Below are 8,932 nucleotides of genomic sequence, written 5' to 3' on the forward strand. Positions count from 1 at the left end.
TTTGTTGTGACCCACACAGTCAAATGCCTTTGCATAGTCAATGAAACACAGATAGACATTCTTCTGATACTCTGTGCTTTCAGGTAAGAGCCATCTAACATTTGCTATAACGTCCTAGTCCCATGTCCTCTTCTAAACCTGCACTGCTCATCTGACATTTCTTTGTTGATGTACAGTTTCAATGGTTTTGGATAATTGTCAGCAGAATCTTGCTTGCATGTAATATTTATGATATTGTTCAATAATTTTCACACTTTGTTGGACACCTTTTTTTGGAATGAAAAAAATATAGATCTCTTCCAGTCAAGTGGCCAGCTGATTGTCCTCCAGATTTCTTGGCACAACCTAATAAGTGCATCCAGGGCAGCGTCTGTTTGTTGAAATATGTCAGTTGGTATGCCATCAATTCCTAGGGCCTTATTTTTTGCCAATTCCTTAGGAGCAGCTTGAACTTTCTCCTTCATCACCATAAGCTCTTACTTATATATTGTTTCACAGAAATTCTTCTGTGTCTGCCAATTCTTTTTGGTATAATCACTCTGTATACTTCTTCAATCTTCCTTTGGTGCTTCCTGGGTCATTCAAAATTCTGCCTACAGCATCCTTAAGTATCGTAACTCGAGGCTTGAATTTGTTCTTCAGTTCCTTCCACTTAAGATATGCTGAGTAAGTTCACCAGTTTTGATATTCCAACTCCAACTCTTTGCACATTTCATTATAATAATTTGCTTTGTCTCCCCGCACTGCCCTTTGAAATCCTCTGTTCAGCTATGTAACATCTTGATTTCTTCCCTTTGCTTGGCTTCTCAGCACTCTAGTGTAATATTCAGAGTCTTTTCTAACATTCATTTTAGCCTTTTCTTCTTTCTCCATTTTTGTGATGACCTTTTGCATTTTTCATGGACGATATCCTTGATATCTTCCCACAGATCATCTAGTCTTCACTCATCAGTATTCAAGGCCTCACACCTGTTCCTGAGATGGTCTTTACAGTCAGGAGGGACAGATTCACGGTCATATGTGAAACAGTTTATACAGGTACTCCCTCTGAAACTGCAGTTGCCTCCTGCGGGCTGGCACAGACCCTGATTCCCATTACAAGGGAAGGCAATCCTATTGCATCACATTCTCATCAGCTAGCAGGGGCTCAAGTCCCAGGCTGAATACATTATGGCCAGTTGGCTTCCAGAGCCCCACTGCCTGTCCAATACTGGCCCTGTGTCCATCCATGTCTTTCCAATCTAAGTCATAATCTCTGGAAGAGTGGACTGGGGTGAGGAAAGTACTTACTATTCCATTTCCTTCCGGTGATAAAGGTGCTATCATGTCTTAATCACAGGATAATGCCCTCTTCCGTTCTTCCTCACTTTTGCCTAAAGAAGTCTCAGCAAGCCTTTCCCAGATGAAAGATGAGTATCTTCTTTTCTGAAAAGGAAACAAGGCCAAAAAAGCAAAAGCTTTACTCTATCTCCAAGCTGTGACAGGATATTTTCTCAGATGAGAAATTGAATCAGAAGATAATGGACAGAGGGAATAGCCTATCTTTTGAGCATAACCATAGCTCATGGATTCTAATTGGAAAAGGTTTCTCTTTTGTCTTCTCATGTTCCCTATCCTTTAGTTCTTTCTCTCTTCTGACTTAAAATTCCCCAATTACGTTCACACTATGCAGCACTCAGGAGCAATGATTTTGAAAATTACTACATAATTTGGGAGGAACTGGAGAGCATTAGGCTGAATGAACTAAGTCAATCTCATAAGGATAAATAGTACATAAGACCATTATTGTAGAAATAGAAAGAGAACTAGTAAAATGTGTATGAGTATCCAAGGGAGGGCAGGTGGGAGCAGAGAGGTGAGGATGGGCCAGGGGGTGGGGTGGGGAATAACAGGGTCACACTATTTGGTGAGTGGAGGAAAGGTGGTTAAAGGAACTGGAAGAGATCTGGCGAAGATCTCCAATGACAGGGTAATCAGGGGCATAGTTCAATGATGATTAATTTTATAAAACATAATGATAGAGGATGATTGTATAAAACACAATGTGAATGAAGGATAGTGTGAAACAGAATGCTTATGAACTTTGTAAGCAAACCAACACAAAATAAAAAATTTTTTAAAAGCAACAAAAACTCCCACAGTCCCCAGCAAGGGGTAAGCTTTCTTGCCTTTCCCAACTTGATATTGACTCGGGACATTTTTTCTGTCTCATCTCATAGCACTCCTCCTCCCCATCTTTGCTCCTTAAACACTGCGAGTAGGAGGTGGAGAGAAAAGAAAGAAAACAATCCAGGTACCTGATATCCAACAGTCACAGTTGCAAATGTATTTACCCTTCAGTGGCAACATTTATGCTGCACTGAATATGGGGGAATGGGCTGAAACATTTTGGAATGTTTTCAAGGAACCTATTAGGCCTAGTTGAAACTTTGAAGAATCCAGGGCTACACACAGCTTGCTGCCATCCTTAGATTTAGAGACCTGAGATAAAAGGATTGGAATGGTCAGAGGTCTCCCCAACACTTCCGCTTCACAGGGGTCATACATGTGAAACGGAAGTATTGTTCTTTATAATGATAGTGGGAGAAATGGGTCAGGGGTCTCTGGATGGAGCACTATATAGTCACATTATGCTATGCATGTTGTAGGTGTCATGTAATACTTTGAAATTATGGTACTCAGATGCTAGGTTTTGTACTTTGTTAATAAAGAAGTACAAATATTACCATAATACACTATTTGGTTTTGATAACTATGCAAGCATAAAAGATATATATTATTGATATCTTTTGTAACCCTTTGCATTTTTTTAATTTACAAAGATAGACTAGGGTTCATTTTGTATTGTTTTGATTTGTGATGCTTGCCATTTCTATTTTTAGTAGTTGTTTGAGGACTCAAGAGGAGAAAACTAACAAGGGAAATGATTGTGCTTATTTGAAACCTATACTTGGATGAGGAGGCAGTCGTCAGAACAGAGCATGGCTCAAAATTGGGAAGGGTGTATGCCAGGGATGTGTCCTACCGCCATATCTTTTCAATCTATATGCAGAACAAATCATATGGGAGGCTGGGCTCTATGAGGACAAATGTGACATGAGGATTGGAGGTAGACTCATCAACAATCTGTGTTATGCAGATGACACAACCCTGCTTGCTAAAACTGAGGAGGACCTGAGGCACTTGCTGAAGACGGCCAAGGACTGCAATCTTCAATATTTGAAGCTCAACATCAAGAAGACAAAGATTCTCACCACTTGGCCCTTTGGCAGTGTCATGATAGATGGTGAAGAGACTGAAATTGTTAACAGCTTTAGTTTGCTTGGCTCCACAATCAACAGTCTTGGTACCAGCAGTCAGGAAATCAAAAGATGAATTGCACTGGAAAGTCTACTGTCAGAGACCTCACCAGAGTACTGAAGACCAACGGTGTCAGTCTAAAGACCTGATCCTGGCCATAGTTTTCACAATTACTTTAATATACCAGAAAGCTGAACAATGGCTAGGGATGAGGAGAATTAATGCCTTTGGGCTCTGGTGCTGGAGGATGAACAGGTTTGGCCTAAAGAGGGCAAAACCAGGCTGCTCCTTGGAGGTAAGGATTCTGAAGCTCTGCCTGACATACTTTGGGCAGAGAGGGGTATTATGCTTGGGAGGGTGGAGGGACAGCATGAGAGAAGAAGACCCTTGATGAGATGGATTGATTCAGTTACTGGGGTAATGAGGGTAGGTGTATCAGAGACAATAAGGTTTGGCACAGGATAGAGTAAGATGCAGAGCTGTTGTACATAGGCTCGCTATGAGTCGCAAGTGATTTGATTTGATTAGCTTCTGTCATTTCTTTTGTTCCTCTCCCTGCCCCTTCTGCCTCCCCTCACAATGTGGTAGATTATATGTATATATGTAACTTTCCCTCCCGCCTATAAAAGCTGCCTTTGAATTGCCTTTCTCGGTGAATTTGCTTCCAAGTGGGATAGTGATATGGTTCCTGCTGGTTCAGTGATACTGTACATTAATGAGTATCAGGATTACTCCCCTGAAATTGCTTATTCTCTGCTCTATCTCACTGACGTTATGCTCTCTTCTACACATAGTGTTGGAAATTGTGGCACGGGTAAAATGATAATTAGCTTTTTCTCTAGGTAGCCAGATCACAGGTAAAGATGTGACTTTTCAAAATACCTCACATTTAAAGTCATAAATATCAATAGTAGGAGCAGCCCAGAGATCATGAAATACAATCCTCCTCACTGATATTTTAGAAATAAATATCAAGAATAAAAATGGAATTTCTCTATTTGAGGAAATCTAGTTATAGACATCCACAGGGCTGTTTCTTGGGAACTGTGATTTACTCAGAAATATACAAATCAGTATAGCATCCTAGAACCATGTCTTAACGGATCAAGAAAAGAAAACTATTCACATGGCTATTGAGTGAGAGCCTACCCATTGCTGGCCCTCCCGTGGGTTTTCAGAGTCCATAAGTAGCCTGGGAGGAGGCTGTCCATCTGTCTCCCAAGGAGCAGTTGGTTGATTTAAACTGTGTACGGCGAAGAGATTGAGATTGTTCATAGCTTTAGTTTGCTTGGCTCCACAGTCAACACTCTTGGCACCAGCAGCCAGGAAATTAAAAAATGTATTGCGGTGGGAAAGTCTGCTGTTAGGGACCTCTCTAAAGTACTCAAGAGCAATGGTGTCTCTGGAGACTAAGGTGCGCCTTGATACAGGCCATGGTCTTTGCAATCACTTGTTATGCATCAGAGAGTTGGACAATGACTAAGGAGGATAGACGGAGAATTGATGCCTTTGAGCTATGGTGCTGGAGAAGAGTATTGAATGTACCATGGACTGCCAAGAAAACAAACAGATTCATCCTGAAGAGGGTTAAACCAGGCTACTCCTTGGAGGCAAGGATTCTGGGGCTTCGTTTGACATACTTTAGACATGTCCTTGGAGAGGGACATCATGCTTGGGAGGATGGAGGTACAGCGCAGGAGGGGAAGACCCTCTATGAGGTGGATTGATTCAGTGACTGGGGTAATTGGGATGGGTGTGTCAGAGGCAGAGCGATTGGCACAGGATAGAGCAGGGTTTAGAGCTGTTGTACATAGTGTCACTGAGTCGCAAATGACTCGACGGCACATAACAACAACAACCTTAAAATTGGCAACCCAACTCCTTACCTCTAAGCTACTGTTGTTGTGTGCTATCTTGTCAACTATGACTCATAGCAACCTTATAAACAATGGCTCTGACCTTATCTTGAGCCAACCCCACCATCTCCAACACACCTGACCCCATTGCCACAGTCACTATGTCAATCCATGTCATTGAAGATCTTCCTCTTGCACTGGCTTTCTACCCTTCCAAACATGATGCCTTTCTCTAAGAACTGGCCCATCCTGACAACATACTCCCCAAATAACGAAATGGGTGAATTTATGCGTATTTAAGTACTTTCCTAAATAATAAAATTTTGTTTCTATGCTATGCTTCTCTTTAAAAAAGTTGTTTGCATTTACATTTTATTTTATAACATTAATTGCAATCAATCAATGGCATTTATTATAGTGTCTCATCAAATTCTCACTGTACCTTGCCTTGCCCTTCAACCTATTCATTCATCCAATGATCTTTGATCCTCTCTTCCTCCCCTCCCATTTCTGTCAATCTTTCACAATTATTTCTGTGTATAAACATTTACTTACCTTTTTCCCCCAGTCATGCATATCCTGTTCCACACTGTTAATTACAATACACACAATGTCTGATCTTCATTTCACATGTCCTTGCCTTCATCTTTTCCAATAAAGCATTCATTGTCATCCACTCATTTTCCACTTTCCTCCCCTTTCCCCATCCCCCTGCCCCAGCATGGTAACCATACTAAATTGATTCTTTCTCTATGAGAGAAATGTAAACTTCCTCTGTTTTTTGAAGGGGTGGTATTTGTGTAGTCTTTTGTTGCTGTGGTTGGTTGGTTGGTTTTTTAAAAAATGTAACAGTGGTCTTATAAAGTATTTCTCCTTTGTTTCTGATTTATTTCATTTAGTAGAATGTTCTCTAGACTCATCCATGTTGTGTAGTGTTTTATAAGTTCTTCATTGTTTCTCAATGCTACCTAATATTCCATTGTGTGAATGTACCAGTTTATGATACAGATTACTGTTGTTGTTTTTGTGTGCTACTGAATTGGAACCAACTTATAGCTGACCTGCCAGTGGGTTTTCAGAAGAAAAAAAATTGCATGGGAAGAGATTACCAATTCTTCTCCCACAAGCCAGCTTATGGATTTGAACCTTGTGCCTTTGGGATTACAGTGCAGTTTCTTATGACTAGGTCAACAGAGAGTAGGGCTCCTAAATCTATTCCTATTATTTCTCAGATAATCTTTATAGATTTTCCTTTTATCGCCTAGATTCTTTTATTTCCCTTCCTTGATCCACCTTGAGTTGGTTTTTGTGTATGGTTTGAGTTGTGCAAATAAATGTTCTCTGTAAATAAATGTCCAATTATGTCAGCACCATTTGTTAAATACATTGTTGTTTCCTCATTTAATGGGTTTCATCTCCTTTTCAAATATCAGTTGATCATAGGTGGATGGAAAGATTTCTGGATTCTCAATTCTATTCCATTGATCTATGTGACTGTCACTGTACCAGTACCAGGCTGTTTCCATTACTATGGCTGTATAGTAGTTTTGAGATCAGAGAGTGTGATGAAAGTTCAAGCTTGTTAAAGACACTAGCAAAAAATAAGGCCCCAGGAATTGTTGAAATGCCAATTGACATGCTTCAGCTAACAGATGCAGACTGGATGTGCTCATCAGTCTATGTCAGGAAATTTGGGGGACAACTGCTTAGCTGACTGACTCGAAGATATCTTTACTTGTTCCCATTCCTAAGGAAGCTGATCCAACAGAATCTGGAAATTATTGAACAATATCATTATCACATGCAAGCAAAAGATTGCTGAAGATCATACAAAACTGGTTAGAGCAGTACATTGACAGAGAACTGCCAGACATTCAAGCCAAGTTTAGAGGAGGCCATGGCACCAGGGATATCATTGCTAATGTCAGAGGGATCCTGACTAAAAGCAGAGATTGCCAGAAGGTCTTTTTGTGTTTTATTGACTATGTAAAAGTATTTTGCTTGCGTAGATCATAGCAATCTATAGATAATGTTAAGAAGAATGAGAATCCTAGAACACTTAATAATGCTCATATGAAACCTATACCTAGACCAAGAAGCTATTGTCTGAACAGAGCAAGGGAACATGGCATGGTTTAAAATCAGGAAAAGTGTGTGTAAGTGTATCCTTTCTCTATACCTATTCAATTTGTACATTGAGAAAATCATTTGAGAAGCTGGACTCTATGAAGAAAAAGGTGACATTAGAATCAGAGGAAGTCTCATCAACAACCTGTGTTATGCAGATAACACAACCTTGCTTGCTGAAAGTAGACTTGAAACACTTGTTGCACAAAATCAAAGACTGCAGCCTTTAATATAGATTTTATCTCAATATCAAGAAGACAGATGTCCTCACCAATGCATCGATAAGCAATATCATGATAGAGAAAGAACTGAAGATGTCAATGATTTCATTTAACTTGGATCAACAATCCACACCCTTGATACCAGCAACCAGGAGATTAGGAGACATTGCATTGGTGATGTCTCCAAATTATTAAGGAGCAATGATGATCATTTTAAGACTAGGTATGATTGATTTGGACCATCATCTTTTTAATGACTTGCTATATATCTGAAAGCTAGACAATGAATAAGGATGTCAGAAGAATTGATGCCTTTGCGTTCTGGTGTTGGAGAAGAGTACTGAATATCCCAAGGACTGCCAACAGAACACATAGATATGTTTTGGGAGAAGGGTATCCAGAGTGCTCCTTGGAGGCAAGGATAGCAAAGCTTTGTCTCACATACTTTGGGCATGTTTGCTAGGAGAAGTGATTCCTTACAAATGGACATCATGCTTGGAAAAGTCAAAGTACAGTGAAAGAGAGGAAGACCCTCTCCCCGGTGAGATGGATTAAACAATGTCTCGAGTTATGAGCTCAAGTATGTCAGAGATGATGAGGATAACACAAGATAAGACAGGGCTCATCTCTGTTGTTCCTATGGTCGCTTTGAGTTGTACTGGATTCAACAGCACTAAACAACAACTATAATTTAAATTATTTTTTCTGTGTTCTCTTTATTACTGTATAGAAATATGACTGACTGTTGTATATTAAACTTATATCCTGCTACTTGGATAAATTGGTCAACTAGGTACAAAAGTTTTCTAACTGAGTATCTGGGGTTTTTTATATGTACTATTATCTGTATGAACATTGTTGTTTACCATCAAGTCAGCATCTACCTGTAGCTGACCCTCCAGTGGGCTTTTAGAGGCAGTTAATTACACAGGAAAAGATTGTCCAACTTTCTCCAGTGACCCAGCTGGTGAATTCGAACCATGTGCCTTTGGGATGGCAGAGCAGTTTCTTACCACACGGCCATGAGAGCTCCCTATCATATACATACTACCTGTAAATAGATATAGTTTACATTCCCTTTTCCTTCTACTTGCCAATTTGTGTGTTTCTTATTTTCTTTACTTGCTTTATTTATCTAGTTAGGACTTCCAATACAATGCTGAATAGGAATGGTTATAGTGAATATCCCTGTCAGGTCCCTGTTCACACAGGAAAGCCTTTAATCTCTCTCCATTGAGAATGATTTGGGCTATTGGTTTTGTACACATGCTCTTAATTATGTTGAGGAAATTCCACTATGTTCATATTTTGTTGAGTGTTTTAATCAAGAGAGTGTTGAATCTTGTCAATTGAGCAATCATGTTGTTCTTTCCCTTCTTTTTGTTGATAGGATGAATTACACTGATTGTTTTTCTTATGCTGAACCAT

The sequence above is a fragment of the Elephantulus edwardii genome, unplaced genomic scaffold (genome assembly GCF_000299155.1).
Source record: "Elephantulus edwardii isolate Elephantulus edwardi_28Jun2011 unplaced genomic scaffold, EleEdw1.0 scaffold00108, whole genome shotgun sequence".
Lineage (NCBI taxonomy): Eukaryota > Metazoa > Chordata > Mammalia > Macroscelidea > Macroscelididae > Elephantulus > Elephantulus edwardii.